The sequence below is a fragment of the Pongo abelii genome, chromosome 3 (assembly GCF_028885655.2).
Source record: "Pongo abelii isolate AG06213 chromosome 3, NHGRI_mPonAbe1-v2.0_pri, whole genome shotgun sequence".
In the NCBI taxonomy this organism is placed as follows: Eukaryota; Metazoa; Chordata; class Mammalia; order Primates; family Hominidae; genus Pongo; species Pongo abelii.
The window spans coordinates 134056523-134077342 of NC_071988.2; the positions used below are offsets into that span (position 1 = coordinate 134056523).

General features: G+C 39.0%; 1 protein-coding gene across 10 annotated transcripts in view; it reads left to right on the forward strand.

The window, feature by feature from the left end:
• The first annotated feature begins 761 nt into the window (after positions 1-761).
• ALPK1 (alpha kinase 1) overlaps positions 762-20820 on the forward strand; it is a 157508-nt gene continuing 137449 nt past the window's right edge. For all 10 annotated transcript variants that reach the window (XR_008524682.2, XR_010139764.1, XM_024246131.2 and 7 more), the window contains exons 1-2: positions 762-891; positions 19124-19175. The gene's annotated coding sequence lies outside the window, so the exon portion shown is untranslated. The remainder of the gene's footprint in view (positions 892-19123; positions 19176-20820) is intronic.

Genomic DNA, 20820 nt, shown 5'->3' on the forward strand with positions numbered 1-20820 from the left:
GACTTGCCAAAGCATTTATGACCCAGCTTTTGGAGTCCTTCGCTCTCTCAGTTTCTAGGAAATATACCAAAGGCTTTACCAAAATTTATCAAATTACTATTAATAAAACCTATTATTCCTTCACTCTAGAGGAAACTTCTTTAATCCAGCAGGCTCAAAAAGGACTGAGAAAGTTAAAATATTGTTCATGTCAATAACTTTTCCAATAAAATATATTTTGACATTTAGAAATCTTATATACTTTTGATTTTTTGGTCAAAATTTCGAGTTGCAGATTTCAGTTGTTCCATTGAAGGACAATGTCCACTGTGTAACTCAATAAGACACTTTTCACTGTCAAACTAGTCAGCCTAATCAGATATTCTATCCAAAAAGTCCTAACTTTATTTTCCAATTCAAATAAACCTAGCAATATATATGTCTCTGTGATAACAAGCTCACTTCTGAGACAGAGCACAGAATGAAGCCTTAATGTGCATCTGTCTTTTGCTAACAGATTTCAACAATGTCACATTCATTGTTTCTTACTGACATTCTCTCTTCTTGGCTCTAAGAGGACTCTCCATTCTTAGTCTAAATAATAAGTTTTTCTTGCACTTTCATTAGGAGAAGGAACTTTTCTGTAGTAATACAGCTCCCAGAATACCTTTCACCGAAGCAATTCCTAAAGGGGTGTGTCTTATGGTGCAAGATTGCTGAAAGTCCCGGAATTGAATTACACAACCATATTCTGAGACAGTCACAGGATTGGTTTTTTTTTTTTTAATTCCTACTTCCTGAAACTGAAGCCGTTTATGAGAAACAGTGTATTTCAGAGAGGCTGTACCAGAATTAACTCTGCTCAGAGTTAGATTTGCTGGTCTTAAAGTACTTTTCCTCTTCAAGATAAAAGTGAGTATCATCCTTTAAATGACAAAACGCAGTAGATGGCATAATATATGAGGAAGTATTTTTCTTAAGTGTTGACTCAGTTTCCATCTGCTGATCTTGTCTATATTTAAATAACTTTAGAGCTCTAAGAACCTTTGCACTTCTATAATAGAAACTTTCCAGAAAGGGGAGGGTGAGTTGGTGGGGCGAAGGGGGTGGAGTGGGGAAGGGGAGGGAGAGAAGGGAAGAGTTACCTACAATAGTAAACTGTAGTCATTATGAAGGGGAGAAAGCAAACCAGTTTTTCATGAGGTTTTAATAACAAGGTTCTTAAGTCACTGAGCTTCTGGTCTTACTTGTCACTTAATTGAGATGTTTAATTAAAGGATTGTTAGGATTATTTATTTGAAAAAAAACTCTATGACTTTTGCCTGGAATACATAGGTAATAATAGAAACTACCACTTTTATGACAGCATCACTAATTTTGCTAGGAAACAGGTAGATAAGGCACGAGACTTACTCATCTCATATGGGAAGAATTGACGGGAATTCTGAGTGCGTGGAAGCATTATTTAGAGACAAAGCATCTAGAAAAATTAAATTCCTTTGCATGTCTATTTAGAAGAGTCCTTTAATTAAAAAACTCTAGTGTTTGAAATTAGTACTTTAGAGTACTTTGGAAAGCCACAAATTAAAACCTTTAAGATGGTTTGGGATTTGAGGATGGTTGAGGGTACACACAGAGGCAGGATCAGGAAGGAGAGGACTTTATGCCACAGTATAATGGCATCTCTGTTTGCAATATATACTTCTCTCTCCCTCTCTGTCTCTCTCTCTCTCCCTTTTACTTTCTTTTTACTTTGTGCCACTAATTCTCTTATAAGAAACAATATCCATTTAATTTGGGGTATAATTTATGCACTTGGGATACATTCTAGACTCTAGAACCAATGTCAAGTCCAGTCCTTTTCTGCTGACCGAAATAATTTACTTCTCTCTTCCCACCTCCTTCCCACCCCATCAACCTCAAGCCTCAAGAGAAACAAAATACTTAAAATTATTTTAGAAATAACTTATTCCCCATATCAAAGATCTTTTAAATCTGAGATGAATATCTCAAATTCTTCCCCCAAGAAGACACCAAAATTGTATAGCATCTCTATCTGCATGAGTAGGAAGGCAATAATTACTTCAAACTTTTCAAAATCTATTTTAAGCTGTAAAGAAAATGCATGTGTAAATTATGATGGATATTAGGCATTATCATATAAAATAATACGTGATGAGCTTGGCTGATGTGTTAAGCTGTAACAATACCTCCCAGCAAATGCCAAGTGATCTAGGTTTGGATTTAGAGCCTGAAGTTTTCCTTAAGAATAAGTTTGTGCATTTCAAGATATTTCTGAAATTCCATGGCTCCTCCTATTCCAAACAATTTTACTGATCCCTTTCCCATGAACACAAGGCATGAATTGCTTTTATTGTTCTCTATTGCAGAGAATGATGGCTTTTTGGCATAAGCTGTTCATTGTAAATGATTTTCTTTCTTGAAATTTTGAATATCTGTGGATTGAAGAACTCTTAAAGGAATGAGCATTTAAACTTTTGGTGAAAATATATTCCATATTTTTTTTTGTATTTTGTATTGTATTTGTTGCCTCTCTGTATGGGGGAGTCTTTGTTTCTTGTTATTGATGGTAACAACTATTTTTGCAGAATGTTGTAATATGCTTTATTTATAGAGAACTGTGGGATAGACAAACTTAAAAGAAAGAATATTATCTGGTGCTATCATTCTTCTATGTCTGAAGGAAAGAAGAGATGATTATAACTTAAATATGAGATACATATAAATACAACTTTTCCTAAGTATGGTATACATACTACTGATTTTAGGCAGTACATGTCTAAACTTTAAAATTTTGAGTTATTTGCTAGCTTAATATAAATTAACATAATTCGCTTATAAAACCTAGAATTTCATGAATACTATTGTTTAGGAAAGTGTTAAGTAAGAAGTTGAGCTAATTTACTATTGATTTTAAGGAAATGATTAAATAAATAATATTACAGGTAATCTGCAGATTTGGCAAAAATAATGAAGATGGCATGCAAATGGCTAAAGTTTCAGACATGCTACACTAATGCATTCGAGAAGTGGATATTTTCTTAGCCAGTGCAGTATCTTTGAACTTTACTGGGCCTTGGTTACAGAGCTCAGTTGATAATGCAATCTGTTCAATTTCCTAAGTATAGATGTATAAAGTATTTGACAGAGAAATATTTTATCAAACTTTTATCACACCTGTAGTCTAATAAACTATTATATTTCCTTGTAAATTATCATATAATTGAAGGGATGCAGAAGATAGCCAATATTTTTTCAAATAAGAGTGATAGAAAGGGTGAAATGTCTCAGTGTGAATACTACAGGTTCATTCTGCTTGTTTCACTGAACTTCTGAACTCAGGGGCGGGGGGGACTTTAAACGTTATCTAGATCAAGGGCTATTAATGGATCATAGTATGTGCCAATGGCTATTTGCAATAATTTCATTTCTGGGAATCCATCCTAAGGGGGAAATAATTCTAGATAAGGGAAAAATTCACAAACATGTTCATCATAAAGTCATAATAACAAATAATTGCAAGCATTCTCATAAAAGGAGGAGGTTAAGCAAACGATACTGTACCCATAAAACATGATAGAATAAAAAATAGTACCAGCACAGAAAATACTAAGTGAAAAACAGACTCAGGATTGAATAACTTGTATGCATACAACTATTTACATAAAATGGTATAGATATAAATTCAGAAATATTCTAAAAGTGATTGTTGTCTTACAGTGATAGATTGTTTCTTTCCCATCCCTCTCTCTATTTCTTTCTACATAACATGATATTCTTACAAAAAATTTTTAAATTATTATATAATATACTTACATCATTTTTTGAGAAAACAAATATAGTTTATTAAGTAGAACTATATTACTTTTAATATATAGTAAATAAAACTATGCAGCTTTGGAAGATAAAAGTTTTTCCTTCTTTTTATTTGGCATACAAATAACCAGCTATGTGAAAGAAGAGAGGATGGAGTCTCAGTGCTAGGAACAAACAGGCGCAGTGGAGTCAGTGAACAGAAAAGGAAGTACCAATTGAAACACTTACTATTGGTTCATTTTTCTTGTGTTGATCACTTCTCTGTCAACTGTATCTTTTACTTCAGTCTAATAATTCTTTTGGCTTAAAGATAAAAAAAAAAGGCAGGGAAGGGGGAGTGGAAACTTAGCCTGACCTATGTGCAAATAACCTCTTAACTCATTTCTTGTTCTTATGGATTTCCATATTTTGGATTTAGTAATTTATATCTGCACATATTGTACTTGTATTCAATTTTGTCATGTCTTTGTATATACTCCTACTGCACCTCAAAGTGCATTGTGTCATTGGCTCACCCAGCACTGCTTTGACCTTAACCCCAGCACATCTGGTTACTGTGGTGCATTCTCCATCAGTGCATAATATGCACCCAAAATATCTGCAGAATTGCCAGCAAAAGCCTTGTCCATTCATAATTACCTTTTTTTCTACAAAAAAAAATTTTAGAACCTCATCATGTGTCCTTTTAGTTGGCATTTCTTCACAATAACTTCAGCTCTAATTAAAGTTTGGACACTGCTGGTCAGCCCGTCATCATTTTCCAAGATAACTATATCATTACCGAGAAATTTTCTTCCCTGAAGTCATGCCCCAAATAATTATTGTGAAAGATAACAAACTGTAAATGGTAACATCTCTTTTTATATATTAATGTATTATGTTTGACATACACTTCCGAAGATTGCAGGTTACTCAATAAGCAACATTTGAAGACCTTTGAGCCCAGATTTCCTGTTACTCTAAACCTACCCTCTTCCTTGGGACATGAGAAACTTGGTTTAGGCTTCTGAAGGCACAGCTTGCCAGGGCAGCTCAGCAGCTGTTAGAAGCGCCCTTACTGTGTTAATTCCGTGCTTTACTGACTCCCGCACCATTATGTAGATAAGGTTAGGCTCTCCTTCTAGCTTTCTGCTCTTTCTAGCTCTCTGTGGGGCCTTCTTGGGGCACATCCCTTGAATATTTTCACTCAGCAAAGTGACCTCTGATCACCTTATTCCCAAGCACATGTTCTCACCAGAATGTTCATCAAGCACTTGTGATAGAGACTTGTAAGAAGAGAAATCCTCTGTGGCATTTGATACGTGGGATACAGAAGATACCATATATTCTGTATCAGCAGTCTCACATTTTATTTATTTATTTATTTATTTATTTATTTATTTATTTATTTGACAGGGTCTCGCTCTGCTGCCCAGGCTGGAGTGCAGTGATGTGATTGTGATCACAGCTCATTGCAAGTTCTACATCCTGGGCTAGGCTCACATTTTAGAGCCTGAGTGAGTTATCGACTTACAGAAGCATTTTCTCCCCATATCCTCCCATCATCCAATTACAGGGTCTTTGTAGACAACTGAACCTTCACTCGATGACCTCTCTCTCCAAAACCCTTCTCCTCCCTCACCACTGACTCTCAGATTCACATCCTGGAGCTTACAGTCCCTGAGACAGGGTCTAGCTCTCAAATTTTATACTTCAGTATCCAACTCCCTAAAAAACAGCCCTCGTTCTTCATCTCTGCTTTCGTTAGCCCATCTGTCAAGACCTCTAGGTGCTAGTCCCCGCCCTCATTTCTCCCAGTCACCATTCCTCTGAGCCATCACTTACCTGTTCCCACAGGCCCCTCAGTCCTTGAACATAATTACTAAGCACAATTGTAAGTGCTTAATAAAGGATAAAGCCTAAAGGCTCCTGGAGAAATCTCCACACAATTAATGCCACTAAAATTCTTGATCACACTCTCAGCTGGACCCTTGGTGCTACGTGGAGATCCCTCTAGTTGTTGATGGACAGCTTCCCAGGCCACTCCTCTCAGGGACTCTTCTGAAGGTTTTTCATTCTCCTCAAGCCCCAGTTCTGCCACCTCACTTCTTACTCTCAGCCCAAAAGCAGGTAACTCCATCAACTTCCTTCCTCCCCCTCCCCTGCCGTCTACTTAAAAACCTCACACAATCAGAGCACCTCTGCCTCTTTCCTGTCTGTTTCAGTAAAAAGGGTGTCCTGCCTCCCCAAGGCAAGGCAAACCAATCCTTATAACTGGAGTCTGTTCCCTTCCTTTTTCCTCTTTCAGGAGGACACTGCCTTCTCAGCCCTCTGCTGCATTAGTAAGCATGTTTAAGTATGAGTATCCTGAAAAAAAGCAAACAAACCCCTTTTTGCGGCTACATCCCTCTTGGGCTACTTCGCTTTCTCTCCTGTGCCTCTCAGCCACACTCCTCCATAGACAAGCCTCTACTCCTCGGCTCCATTTCTTCACCTTTTACTTCTACCTCCCTGCAATCTGGCATTTGCCCTGAACTTACTTACATTCTTGTATCAGAAGCTTCCCAGGAGACAAACCCAAAGGCTGCCTTTTAGACTTTATTTTTTCTCTCTCTCTCTCTCTAAAATTATGACACTATTATGATACTAACACTTTTTCTCTAAATTCCCTCCTTTGGTTTCCATATCACCTTGAGTGATCTTCCTGCCACGTCTGATCTTCTGATCTTCCTCCCACATCTCTGGCTGCTCTTGCTTCTCTATTCTCTTTCTCTGCCTCATTATACATGTTAGATTCTACTCTCTACCCTCTTTCTCTCTTACTGTGTGTTCACCTTGGATGTACTCAACACTAATGTATTAAAGGCCCTGCCGTTCCTCTCCCTGAGTCTAGACTCCTATCCAAATGCCTACTTACCATTTCTACTCTGTATTCCACAGGCATCTCACATCTAACATTTTCAAAATTGGACTCATCATTTACTGCCTCCACCAGTACTTTTTATATTCCTATCTGGCACTAAAATTCACCCCAAATTCAGCCAAGCCAAAAACTTTGAAGTCACCCTAGATGTCTTTTTTATTTAATCAACAATAGCTAATCAATTTTGAAGTCACACTGATTCCATTCTCTAAATATCTTTTGAATCTACCATATCGATCCATTCTCACTTGGTTCAGGCCATCAGCATCCTGCACCATACCCTGATCTCCTCCGTCTGTAGTCTGGGTGCAGGGTTGTTTTTGAACAATTTGTATCAGATCATGCTGTTCAGAGGCCTCCTTTTCTGAGCACATATCTTTATAGCCTTCTTGATCTCCCAGCTACATGCTTCTCCAGCCACATCTTTTTTTTTTTTAATCATACTTTAAGTTATAGGGTACATGTTCACAACATGCAGGCTTGTTACGTATATATACATGTGCTGTGTTGGTGTGCTGGACCCATTAACTCGTCATTTACATTAGATATATCTCCTAATGCTATCCCTCGCCCGTCCCCCCACCCCACTACAGGCCCCGGTGTGTGATGTTCCCCTTCCTGTGTCCAAGTGTTCTCATTGTTCAATTCCCATCTATGAGTCAGAACATGCAGTGTTTGGTTTTTGTCCTTGCAATAGTTTGCTGAGAATGATGGTTTCCAGCTTCATCCATGTCCCTACAAAGGACATGAACTCATCCTTTTTTATGGCTGCATAGTATTCCATGCTGTATATGTGCCACATTTTCTTAATCCAGTCTGTCATTGATGGACACTTGGGTTGGTTCCAAGTCTTTGCTATTGTGACTAGTGCTGCAATAAACATACGTGTGCATGTGTCTTTATAGCAGCATGATTTATAATCCTTTGGGTATATACCCAGTAATGGGATGGCTGGGTCGAATGGCATTTCTAGTTCTAGATCCTTGAGAAATTGCCACACTGTCTTCCACAATGATTGAACTAGTTTACAGTCCCACCAACAGTGTAAAAGTGTTCCTATTTCTCTACATCCTCTCCAGCAGCTGTTGTTTCCTGACTTTTTAATGATTGCCATTCTAACTGGTATGAGATGGTATCTCATTGTGGTTTTGATTTGCATTTCTCTGATGGCCAGTGACGATGAGCATTTTTTCATGTGTCTGTTGGCTGCATAAATGTCTTCTTTTGAGAAGAGTCTGTTCATATCCTTTACCCACTTTTTGATGGGGTTGTTTGTTTTTTTCTTGTAAGTTCGTCTGAGTTCTTTGTAGATTCTGGATATTAGCCCTTTGTCAGATAAGTAGATTGCAAAAATTTTCTCCCATTCTGTAGGTTGCCTGTTCACTCTGATGGTAGTTTCTTTTGCTGTGCAGGAGCCCCTTAGTTTAATTGGATCCCATTTGTCAATTTTGGCTTTTGTTCCATTGCTTTTGGTGCTTTAGACATGAAGTTCTTGCCCATGCCTATGTCCTGAATGGTATTGCCTAGGTTTTCTTCTAGGGTTTTTATGGCTTTAGGTCTAACATGTAAGTCTTTAATCCATCTTGAATTAATTTTTGTGTAAGGTGTAAGGAAGGGATCCAGTTTCAGCTTTCTACATATGGCTAGCCAGTTTTCCCAGCACCATTTATTAAATAGGAACTCCTTTCCCCATTTCTTGTTTTTGTCAGGTTTGTCAAATATCAGATGGTTGTAGATGTGTGGTATTATTTCTAAGGGCTCTGTTGTGTTCCATTGGTCTATATCTCTGTTTTGGTACCAGTACCATGCTGTTTTGGTTACTATAGCCTTGTAGCATAGTTTGAAGTCAGGTAGCGTGATGCCTCCAGCTTTGTTCTTTTGGCTTAGAATTGTCTTGGCAATGCAGGCCCTTTTTTGGTTCCATATGAACTTTAAAGTAGTTTTTTCCAATTCTGTGAAGAAAGTCATTGGTAGCTTGATGGGGATGGCATTGAATCTATAAATCACCTTGGGCAGTATGGCCATTTTCACGATATTGATTCTTCCTATCCATGGGCATGCAATGTTCTTCCAATTGTGTCTTCTTTTATTCCGTTGAGCAGTGATTTGTAGTTCTCCTTGAAGAGGTCCTTCACATCCCTTGTAAGTTGGACTCCTAGGTATTTTATTCTCCTTGAAGCAATTGTGAATGGGAGTTCACTCATGATTTGGCTCTCTGTTTGTCTGTTATTGGTGTATAAGAATGCTTATGATTTTTGCACATTGATTTTGTATCCTGAGACTTTGCAGAAGTTGCTTATCAGCTTAAGGAGATTTTTGGCTGAGACAATGGGGTTTTCCAGATATACAATCATGTCATCTGCAAACAGGGACAATTTGACTTCCTCTTTTCCTAATTGAATACCCTTTATTTCTTTCTCCTGCCTGATTGCCCTGGCCAGAACTTCCAACACTATGTTGAATAGGTGTGGTGAGAGAGGGCATCCCTGTCTTGTGCCAGTTCTCAAAGGGAATGCTTCCAGTTTTTGCCCATTCAGTATGATATTGGCTGTTGGTTTGTCATAGATAGCTCTTATTATTTTGCAATACGTCCCATCAATACCTAATTTATTGAGAGTTTTTAGCATGAAGGGTTGTTGAATTTTGTCAAACTCCTTTTCTGCATCTATTGAGATAATCATGTGGTTTTTGTCTTTGATTCTGTTTATATGCTGGATTACGTTTATTGATTTGTGTATGTTGAACCAGCCTTGCATCCCAGGGATGAAGCCCACTTGATTGTGGTGGATAAGCTTTTTGATGTGCTGCTGGATTTGGTTTGCCAGTATTTTATTGAGGATTTTTGCATCGATGTTCATCATGGTTATTGGTCTAAAATTCTCTTTTTTTGTTGAGTCTCTGCCAGGCTTTGGTATCAGGATGATGCTGGCCTCATAAAATGAGTTAGGGAGGATTCCCTCTTTTTCTATTGATTGGAATAGTTTCAGAAGGAATGGTACCAGCCCCTCTTTGTACCTGTGGTAGAATTCAGCTGTGAATCCATCTGGTCCTGGACTTTTTTTGGTTGGTAGGCTATTAATTATTGCCTCAATTTCAGAGCCTGTTATTGGTCTATTCAGGGATTCAGCTTCTTCCTGGTTTAATCTTGGGAGGGTTTATGTGTCAAGGAATTTATCCATTTCTTCTAGATTTTCTAGTTTATTTGCATAGAGGTGTTTATAGTATTCTCTGATGGTAGTTTGTATTTCTGTGGGATCGGTGGTGATATCCCCCTTATCATTTTTTATTGTATCTGTTTGATTCTTCTCTCTTTTCTTCTTTATTAGTCTTGCTAGCAGTCTATCAATTTTGTTGATCATTTCAAAAAACCAGCTCCTGGATTCATTGATTTTTTAAAGGGTTTTTTGTGTCTCTATCTCCTTTAGTTCTGCTCTGATCTTAGTTATTTCTTGCCTTCTGCTAGCTTTTGAATGTGTTTGCCCTTGCTTCTCTAGTTCTTTTAATTGTGATGTTAGGGTGTCAATTTAAGATCTTTCCTGCTTTCTCTTGTGGGCATTTAGTGCTATAAATTTCCCTCTACACACTGTTTTGAATGTGTCCCAGAGATTCTGGCATGTTGTGTCTTTGTTCTCATTGGTTTCAAAGAACATCTTTATATCTGCCTTCATTTCATTATGTACCCAGTAATCATTCAGGAGCAGGTTGTTCAGTTTCCATGTAGTTGAGCGGTTTTGAGTGAGTTTCTTAATCCTGAGTTCTAGTTTGATTGCACTGTGGTCTGAGAGATAGTTTGTTATAATTTCTGTTCTTTTACATTTGCTGAGGTGTGCTTTACTTCCAACTATGCGGTCAATTTTGGAATAAGTGTGATGTGGTGCTGAGAAGAATGTATATTCTGTTGATTTGGGGTGGAGAGTTCTGTAGATGTCTATTAGGTCCGCTTGGCGCAGAGCTGAGTTCAATTTCTGGATATCCTTTTTAACTTTCTGTCTCGTTGATCTGTCTAATGTTGACAGTGGGGTGTTAAAGTCTCCCATTATTATTGTGTGGGAGTCTAAGTCTCTTTGTAGGTGTCTTCATGAATCTGGGTGCTCCTATATTGGTTGCATATATGTTTAGGATAGTTAGCTCTTCTTGTTGAATTGATCCCTTTACCATTATGTAATGGCCTTCTTTGTCTCTTTTGATCTTTGCTGGTTTAAAGTCTGTTTTATCAGAGACTAAGATTGCAACCCCTGCCTTTTTCTGTATTCCATTTGCTTGGTAGATCTTCCTCCATCCCTTTATTTGAGCCTATATGTGTCTCTGCACATGAGGTGGGTCTCCTGAATACAGCACACTGATGGGTCTTGACTCTTTATCCAATTTGCCAGTCTGTGTCTTTTAATTGGAGCATTGAGCCCATTTACATTTAAGGTTAATATTGTTATGTGTAAATTTGATCCTGTCATTATAATGTTAGCTGGTTATTTTGCTCATCAGTTGATGCAGTTTCTTCCTAGCATTGATGGTCTTTACAATTTGGCATGTTTTTGCAGTGGCTGGTACTGGTTGTTCCTTTCCATGTTTAGTGCTTCCCTCAGGAGCTCTTTTAGGGCAGGCCTGGTGATGACAAAATCTCTCAGCATTTGCTTGTCTGTAAAGTATTTTATTTGTCCTTCACTTATGAAGCTTAGTTTGGCTGGATATGAAATTCTGGGTTGAAAATTCTTTTCTTTAAGAATGTTGAATATTGGCCCCCACTCTCTTCTGGCTTGTAGAGTTTCTGCTGAGAGATCAGCTGTTAGTCTGATGGGCTTCCCTTTGTGGGTAACCCAACCTTTCTCTCTGGCAGCCCTTAACATTTTTTCCTTTATTTCAACATTGGTGAATCTGACAATTATGTGTCTTGGAGTTGCTCTTCGCGAGGAGTATCTTTGTGGCTTTCTTTGTATTTCCTGAATTTGAATGTTGTCCTGCCTTGCTAGGTTGGGGAAGTTATCCTGGAGAATACCCTGCAGAGTGTTTTCCAACTTGTTTCCATTCTCCCCATCACTCTCAGGTACACCAATCAGACGTAGATTTGGTCTTTTCACATAGTCCCATATTTCTTGGAGGCTTTGTTCATTTCTTTTTACTCTTTTTTCTCTAAACTTCTCGTTTTGCTTCATTTCATTCGTTTGATCTTCAATCACTGATACCCTTTCTTCCAGTTGATCGAATCAGCTACTGAAGCTTGTGCATTCATCATGTAGTTCTCGTTGCATGACTTTCAGCTCCATCAGGTCATTTAAGGACTCCTCTACACTGGTTATTCTAGTTAGCCATTAGTCTAATCTTTTTTCAAGGTTTTTAGCTTCTTTGCGATGGGTTCAAACTTCCTCCTTTAGCTCAGAGAAGTTTGATCATTTGAAGACTTCTTCTCTGAACTAGTCAAAGTCATTGTCCGTCCAGCTTTGTTCCATTGCTGGAGAGGAGCTGCGTTCCTTTGGAGGGGGAGAGGTGCTCTGATTTTTAGAATTTTCAGCTTTTCTGCTCTGTTTTTTCCCCATCTTTGTGGTTTTATCTACCTTTGGTCTTTGATGATGGTGATGTACAGATGGGGTTTTGGTGTGGATGTCCTTTCTGTTTGTTAGTTTTCCTTCTAACAATCAGGACCCTCAGCTGCAGGTCTGTTGGAGTTTGCTGGAGGACCACTCCAGACCCTGTTTGCCTGGGTAACAACAGCAGAGGCTGCAGAACAGCGAATATTGCTGAACAGCAAATGTTGCTGCCTGATCGTTCCTCTGGAAGCTTCGTCTCAGACGGGTACCTGGCCATGTGAGGTGTCAGTCTGCCCCTACTGGAGGGTACCTCCCAGTTAGGCTACTTGGGGGTCAGGGACCCACTTGAGGAGGCAGTCTGTCCGTTCTCAGATCTCAAACTCCGTGCTGGGACAACCACTACTCACTTCAAAGCTGTCAGACAGGGACATTTAAGTCTGCAGAGGTTTCTGCTGCCTTTTGTTCGGCTATGCCCTGCCCCCAGAGGTAGAGTCTACAGAGGCAGGCAGGCCTCCTTGAGCTGCGGTGGGCTCCACCCAGTTTGAGCTTCCAGGCTGCTTTGTTTACCTACTCAAGCCTCAGCAATGGTGGGCGCCCCTCCCCCAGCCTCGCTGCCACACTGCAGTTCGATCTCAGACTGCTGTGCTAGCAATGAGCGAGGCTCCATGGGTGTGGGACCCTCCGAGCCAGGCGTGGGATATAATCTCCTGGTGTGCCGTTTGCTCAGTTGGAAATGCAGAAATCACCCGTCTTCTGCATCACTCACGCTGGGAGCTGTAGACTGGAGCTGTTCCTATTTGGCCACCTTCCAGCCACATCTTTTATTCCTCTCCAATACCCCAGATGAAGCTAAACTTCAGTAGTGTCAAGCTACTTGTTCTTTCTCAACCATGCCATACTCTTGTCACCACTATTACCTTTCCTGCTTGCAAGACCATTTCCTTCCTTTGTGGCCTATTTTGTTTCTAAGACCCAGCTCAAGCATCACTACCCCTGGGAAGACTTGACTTACATCACTGCTTTCTACTAAAGTCAGTGGCCACTTTGTCCTGTTAGTTTAGCCATTTCTTAGGACCCAGAGATTTTCTCTACTCAATAACTTATTGAAATAAATTGTGATGATTTCTTCTTCATCTCTGTACACAAGTAGCTCTTTTTGAAGATCAAGACTATATCTTTTTATCTCTGAATTCCCAGTACCTCGCCCAATGCATGACACATTGTAGGTGGACAACACAGATTTGCTAAATAAATAAAATTTCATGGATTTCTACTGTCCTGCTCAATTTTTTTTCTTTGAATGAGACTTACCATTGTTAAAACTCTCTAGCTCACAAACGAAATTTTCCCCATGGGTTAAATTGAAAAATTAATTCATAAATTCATCAATATAACCCTTGGATAACTGCATCTATTTTCTCATAAGTATATAATAACACCTACTCAACTAGAGATGGTAGAAGGTTGTAACATTTGAGAGGCTCCAGATCCTTCCAGATGCCTCCTTTGATTTGGTGTTGTATAACAAAACAACACACCCTGAATATTTGCTCCATTTAAATATATTTAAAGAGTCCCAAAATGAATACCATAGATTCTGTATCAGCAGGTGTGTGTTTTAAGCAGGTTGTCCATAGCATGGCCAAGTTTTTGCTCTTGTTCTATCAGGTTATTTAAAAACAAGACTTTACTATCTATTCAAAATGACACCTGATCTAGGTTACCTTTATCAAGTGTAAATGGGAACCTGTAGTACAGTATGCTTTTAATATAATACATTGGCTGCTTGTGTTAGTATCAGCTTTGTCTCTTCCTTGCTTTTTGGCCATGACCAAGTTAATCACTAAGGGCCTTAATCTTCTCATCCATAACATGAGGATAACAACGTCCATTTTCCTTAAGTTTTTTTTGATAATTAAATGAGTTAATATATTAAGACCCTTATAGCAATGCTTGATAAAAACAAACAGTAGCCATTGTTAAGTGCTACGTATATCCTACTGTAGCAGACCAGGCTGGCACTGATTCTTGGTCACTTGCTGCTGAACTTCGGGAGGGCGGAAGTAGCACTACAGAATCATAGAATCGAAAGGGACTTTAAAGACTTTACCAAAAATCCCCAACTTTAGAAAGGAGGAAACTGAGGTCTAGCAGGGAAAGGTGACTTGCACAAGTTCACACGTAGCTGGTTTGTGATGGAGTCAGAATTAGAACCCAGGTTACCTAGCATGCAACGAATACAAAAAAGCACTCACTTGGAAGCAGGAGACTTACTGTGTGGTTGGGATCCACCATGAAGTGAATAGATCATGGGGTGGAGGAAATTCATGAGCAGGCAGTGTTTAAAGATGTAAGGAAGCAGCCCCCTTCCCCTACCCTAAAGGACACTCTCATCTGTTCACCAGTGCTGAATAGTGATAGTTAATAACAATAAGTGGCATGCATTATTCTTTAATAAGTATTTGTTAAGCATGTTCTGTGTGTCAGCCTTTCTGTTACAATGCTTATATACATTATCTTAATACTCACTACAGTTTTATGAGTTGACTATTATTGGTAGCAGTATTTACTCAATAAATGGTAATGATTACTATTTCTACCTCCTTGCTATGCTAGGCTGTTAGCATGACTCTATCTCTCTACCTCAGGCTGCACACTTAATCCATTCTAACCCTGCTGGTCACCAGAACTGCCAATTGTCTGTTTAGATCTACTTTGCCTAAGATGACACACTTGCCAGAGCACAGTCTCCCAAGGACCTGAAGCTCTGTCTGTCCTTCAAGGTGCCTTCCTGACTTTCACAGCCAGCTCCAGGGGAGGTTCTAGCCTTACCCCACTCCCTCCTTTGGGCTATCAACTGCACCATGCCTGCCCAATACCAAGATATTTTTGATAAAGGTTAGCACTCACTGATGATGCTTGGCTATTGGGGTTAGTCGTTTGTGTTAAGTAGGTCAGGGCAGGCAGAGTGGTGAGGATGTCCAGCTTTAAAGCAAGGCTGAAAGAAAAACAAAAGATAGCACGTGTAGAAACATTACCAAGTTAACTGTAACATGAGTGGGAGGAAGCGCACACACCAAAATACACACAGGGGGTCACAGTGTTTTTCTAAATCATTTCTGGGTACACCTGGGCATCTCAATCTAGAGGCACAAAGAGTGGTCAATTGTAGTCAAAGAATACTTAGTTAAATTTTGGAAACTTATACTTTTTAAAACTTCATTATAAATACTATAGCTATACAAAGAAAAAATAATAAAATATTCATAGTGCTTATTTCTTAGTGGGATCATAGATAATTCTTATGTTCTTTTATACATTATTTTTCTCCAAATTTTTTATATAATAACACTGTTTTGCTTTCTAATGATACAATGTTTTAAAAATCTAGATTCTTTTTTTTTTTTTTTTTTTTTTTGAGACGAAGTCTTGCTCTGTCACCCAGGCTGGAGTGCAGTGGCTGATCTCGGCTCACTGAAAGCTCCGCCTCCCAGGTTCATGCCATTCTCCTGCCTCAGCCTCATGAGTAGCTGGGACTACAGGCGCCTGCCACCACGCCTGGCTAATTTTTTGTATTTTTGGTAGAGACGGGGTTTCACCATGTTAGCCAGGATGGTCTCGATCTCCTAACCTCTTGATCCATCCACCTTGGCCTCCCAAAGTGCTAGGATTACAGGCGTGAGCCACCACGCCTGGCCTAGATTCTTAAAAATATATAAAGACAAATACAGCGCAGAGACTCTTTAAGATTTTAATGATTTAAATACTTCTTTATCTAGCCCTTGTCAGAAATCTGGAAACATTGAGTAGGCTGATAATACCTCTCATTTGCAAGCCAGTAGTTATTGTGTGTGAAAAAGGAAGTCACAGTGAAAGAACAGAAAAGCCTTGGTTATTATGCAACAGACAGGTTTCAGAAGTCCCACGGTGTCTCAAAACAGTTATACCCCCAAGTCATAGCTGTCAGAAGAAAACCTTGTTAAGACTACAGCTGCCCATGCACAAATTGAAAGTGAACAGGAGGAAACCAAGCAGTTCCTTCCAGTCAAGTTCCTTCCACAAGGCATGGCCCTTCCGGTAACCCCACCTGCTCCTATTCAGCCTCTTTTGAATGCCCAGCTCATCAAGATTTGGCCTTTCATTTCATTCTGCTGACAAGGTTCAGTCATTAATAGAGGCCACCCAGGGGTTCAATGTGAACTCAAGTGCAGATATTAAGTTACGGTTGAAAATATGCATCTGAAGTTTAAGGTGAAGTTTGGGCTGGAGATAGGAATTTGATGATTACCAATAAATATATGGTATTTACAACCATGAACTGAATGAAATCACCGAGGAATAGGTTTAGATGGAGAAAGGATGATAGTTTGAGACTGAGCCTTTGCATACTCCTACATCAAGAGATCTAGAAGAAGAGAAGGAACCAGCCAAAAAGACTAAGGAGTGATCAGTAATACAGGAGGAAAACCAAGAGTATGGTTTCCTGGAACACAGCAGAGGAGGGAGGCTCTATGTCACATGTTTTTGGCAGGTCAACTAAGCTAAGGAGTAAGAACTGACTGCAGAAGGCTGGGCATGGTGGCTCACGCCTGTAATCCCAACAGTTTGGGAGGCTGGGGCAGGTAAATCACTTGAGGTCAGGAGTTCGAGACCAGACTGGCCAACATGGTGAAAACCCATCTCTACTAAAAATACAAAAATTAGTCAGGTGTGGTGGCAAATGCCTGTAATCCCAGCTACTTGGGAGGCTGAGGCACAAGAATCACTTGAACCTGGGAGTTGGAGGTTGCAGTGAGTCAAGATAAGAAGAATTAACGGCTGGATTTAGCACATGGAGTTAATCAGTGACTTTGACAAAATTAGTTTCAGTGGCTTAATGGGACAAAAGTCTAATTAGAATGCGTTTAAAAGAGAATGGGAAGAGAGAGTTTGGAAGCTCAAGTAGAGACAATTCTTTCAAGGAATTTTGCTAAAAAAGACAATAACTACTGACGAAAGTGAGATGAAGAGATTTTTCTTCTAAGATGCAAGAAATAATGGCATGTTTGTAAACAGATAGGAATGAGCCAAAGGAGAGCAAAACCTTGACGATGTAAAAGATTGAGAGAGGAAGGGGAGAGAAATGCTGCTGCCCTTGAATAGAAACACAGGTGGACTTAGTGCCCAAATTGAGTGATTGGTTTTAGATAAGAGCATGTGTGGTCCCTCTCTGATAGCAGAAGGGAAGACAGAGTATGGGGTGCAGCTGCCATTGGATTCGTAGAAGGGAGTGGGAGCCTGTGGAAGTCCTCGTCTGATGAGGATGAGGGTGGAGGAGGAAGAGACAGCATGAAATAGTCACCTAAGTGAGCAGAAGGTAAACGGATCATAAAAGTACAGTAAGAGTTCAGGAGTAGGATCTATAGAGGTCCCAGTGGGATTTTAGGATTGTTGGATTTTGGAGACTAAAAGGGGACAAGATGGGTAGTAGTGAATAGCGAGAGCGATTCATGAATTTGAAAATCTGGAAGAGTTGCTGTGATTGATGATAACAAAATTTAGGCTGTATGACCATGGAAGTGAATGACTGAGGTTGTGTCACGGACAACATCTTTGAAAGAAAGGATTTCAAGGAACGGAGAGTCCTGGATCATCAGAAGATTATTGAAATATTCAAGAATAAGAGTGGTTTGGAAAGACCAAGTGATCTAGGAGTCAAAATGCCCCGAGAACTGGCAGCTGATAGCAACAATGAAGGGCAGTGGGATAATAGAATCTGGTGACATGAATTCCGAAGTTGGGGATAGGAGTGTGTAAAAGCAATGTTCGTAAGTGGCAGTTAAGAACAGGAGACCTCTACCTAAGTTGGTGGTTTAGGGGCTGTAGGAGAATAAGCTGGCCTTTGAGAGGGTTATAGGAGAGTTGAAAAATGTAAGTTACGGGGAAGAGTAATCCGTTGCCTTTTTGTTTTTTTTTTTTTTTTTTGAGACAGTCTCGCTCTGTTGCCCAGGCTGGAGTGCAGTGGCCTGATCTCGGCTCACTGCAACTTCCGTTTCCTGGATTTGAACGATTCTCCTGCCTCAGCCTCCTGTGTACAGGCACGCGCCACCACACCTGGCTAATTTTGTATTTTTAGTAGAGACAAGGTTTCACCATGTTTTGGCCAGACTGGTCTTGAACCCTTGACCTCATGTGATCCTCCTGCCTCAGCCTCCCAAAGTGCTGGGATTACAGGTGCAAGACACTGTGCCCGGCCACATTGTCATTTTAATGTACGATAATGTAGTAATTGTTATTGCAAACTTCTTTAGCAACATTTTTGTATAAATAACTGGGGGATTCCCATTTTTCTGGCAGGCCCCAAAAGTAGTAAATAGACTTTTTTTAAGTCAGTAGATGAAAGTTTCAGAACTCCAGGAAATAAGATATCAACCCCAAAGGTTTTTCAGCAAAGTCCTTTTATTTCATGCATAATAAAATTATCAGATATGACTACCACTGATAGTTTGATCCTCTGATGGTGAGTTTTCTCTCCTTTATGGTTGAACTTCTTCAAAAGGTTAAGGAGAAATTTGAAGCCTTTTCCCCTATTTAAGGGAGGGAGGAAACCAAAAGAGATTTGTCCCCAGTCAAGCACTCTGGACAGGATCTGGTCTCCCTTGATGTGACATTCCTCTTCCTTTTATATCTAAAGTGATGAACAGTGATGAACAATTGAAACTTCTCCTCACTCATTTGCAACTCAGGAACTTCACCTTCCTGTTCCCTTATCCAATGTTTCAAATAGCAAGCATGCAACAATGCTCATGACATAATGCAAGAAATAGAGTAGAGATTATTCCTTCTTCTGTTTATTCTCTAATTATAACAAAGTCCTCTGTTTTTATGTCTTTTTCTTAACTAGGAAGTTCTTCTAAATCAGGAATGGACTGAAATCTAATGAACCCAAACTTTGGGTAAGTTTTCCAATGAAACTTTTGAATTAAGTTATTTTTTCCTAACTACATAGCAATACATAGTCATTGTAGAAAATAGGAAAAGAAGAGGAAAATAATAGAAAAGTACCACTTAGAGGCAAATATTCCACATTTTATTGTATTTCCTTCTGATTATTCTTCAATAATTTTTAAAAATTGTGGTAAAATACACATAATAAAAAATGTACCATCTGAACAATTTTAAGTGCACATTTCAATGGTATTAAGTACACTCACGTTGTTGCACTGCAATAACTACCATCCATCCACAGAACTCTTTTTTATCTCACAAATTTGAAACTCTGCATCCAGTAAACTATAACTCCTATTTCTCTCTTCCCCAGCCCCTGGTAAACACCATTCTCCTTTCTGTGTCTATCAATGTGACTACTCTAGGTACTTCATATAAGTGATATCATGCTGTATTTGTCCTTCTGTGACCGGCTTCCTTCACTCAACATAATGTCCTCAAGGTTCAGCCACATGTCAGAATTGCCTTCCTTTTTATGGTGGAATAATATTTTATTGCATGTACATACCAATTTTGTTTCTCCATTCATCCATTCAGTGGACTACTTCCATATTTTGGCTATTACTAATCATGTAATGGACATGGGTATATAAATATCTCCTTGAGTTCCTGCTTTCAGTTCTTTTGGGTGTATATAGAAGTGGAATTGCTAGAACATATTGTAATTCTATTTTTAACTTTCTGAGGAACTGCCATACAGTGACAATACTGCATAAGAGTTCCGATTTCTTCACATCCTTTCCAACATGTTGTTTTCTGATTTTTTCATGGTAGCCATCTTAATGGGTGTGAGGTGCTTTTGATCTGCATTTCTGTAATGATTAGTGATGTTGGGGACTTTTTCTGTACTTATTGGCCATTTGTATATCTTCTTTGGAGAAATGTCTATTCAAACTTTGCCCATTTTTTTTCAAGCTTTGTCTGCTTTATTCCACTACATTAAGTAAGGCAAAACAGTAACCTGTCATTCATAAAGATCAAGGAATGCCTAGCATTCCCAAAAGGAACCAAAAAGGATGTTTCTTCACAAATGTGCATGACATTTATCATTATGCTGATAAGCACTTTAAACAACAACAAAAAAACTTTAGTGGATGTATCAAATAACAGATCCAAATTAACTTAGCTTTAAGTTTCCAAAATTGTAGTTTCAAATGCTAATGCTTTGCCCATTTTTTAATTGGGTTGTTTGATTTTTTGGTTGTTGAGTTACAGTTGTTCTTTATATACTCTGGATATTAACTCACTGTCAGCTCCATGATTTGCAAATATTTTTTCTCATATCATAGGTTTCCTTTTCACTCTGCAGATTGTGCCCTTTGATGCCCAGAGTTTTCAATTTTGATGTAGTCTAATTTATCTATTATTTATTTTGTTGGCCGTGCTTTCCATTTCATATAAAAAAAATCACCAAGCCCTATTTCATGAAGCCTTCCTCCTATGTGTTCTTCTAAGAGTTTTCTTGTTTTAACTCTTACATTTGTGTCTTTGATCCATTATGAGTCAATTTTTGTATGTGGTGTTGTAAAGTAAGGGTCCCACTTCATTCTTTTGTATGTGGATATACAGTTTTCCCAATACCATTTGTTGGAA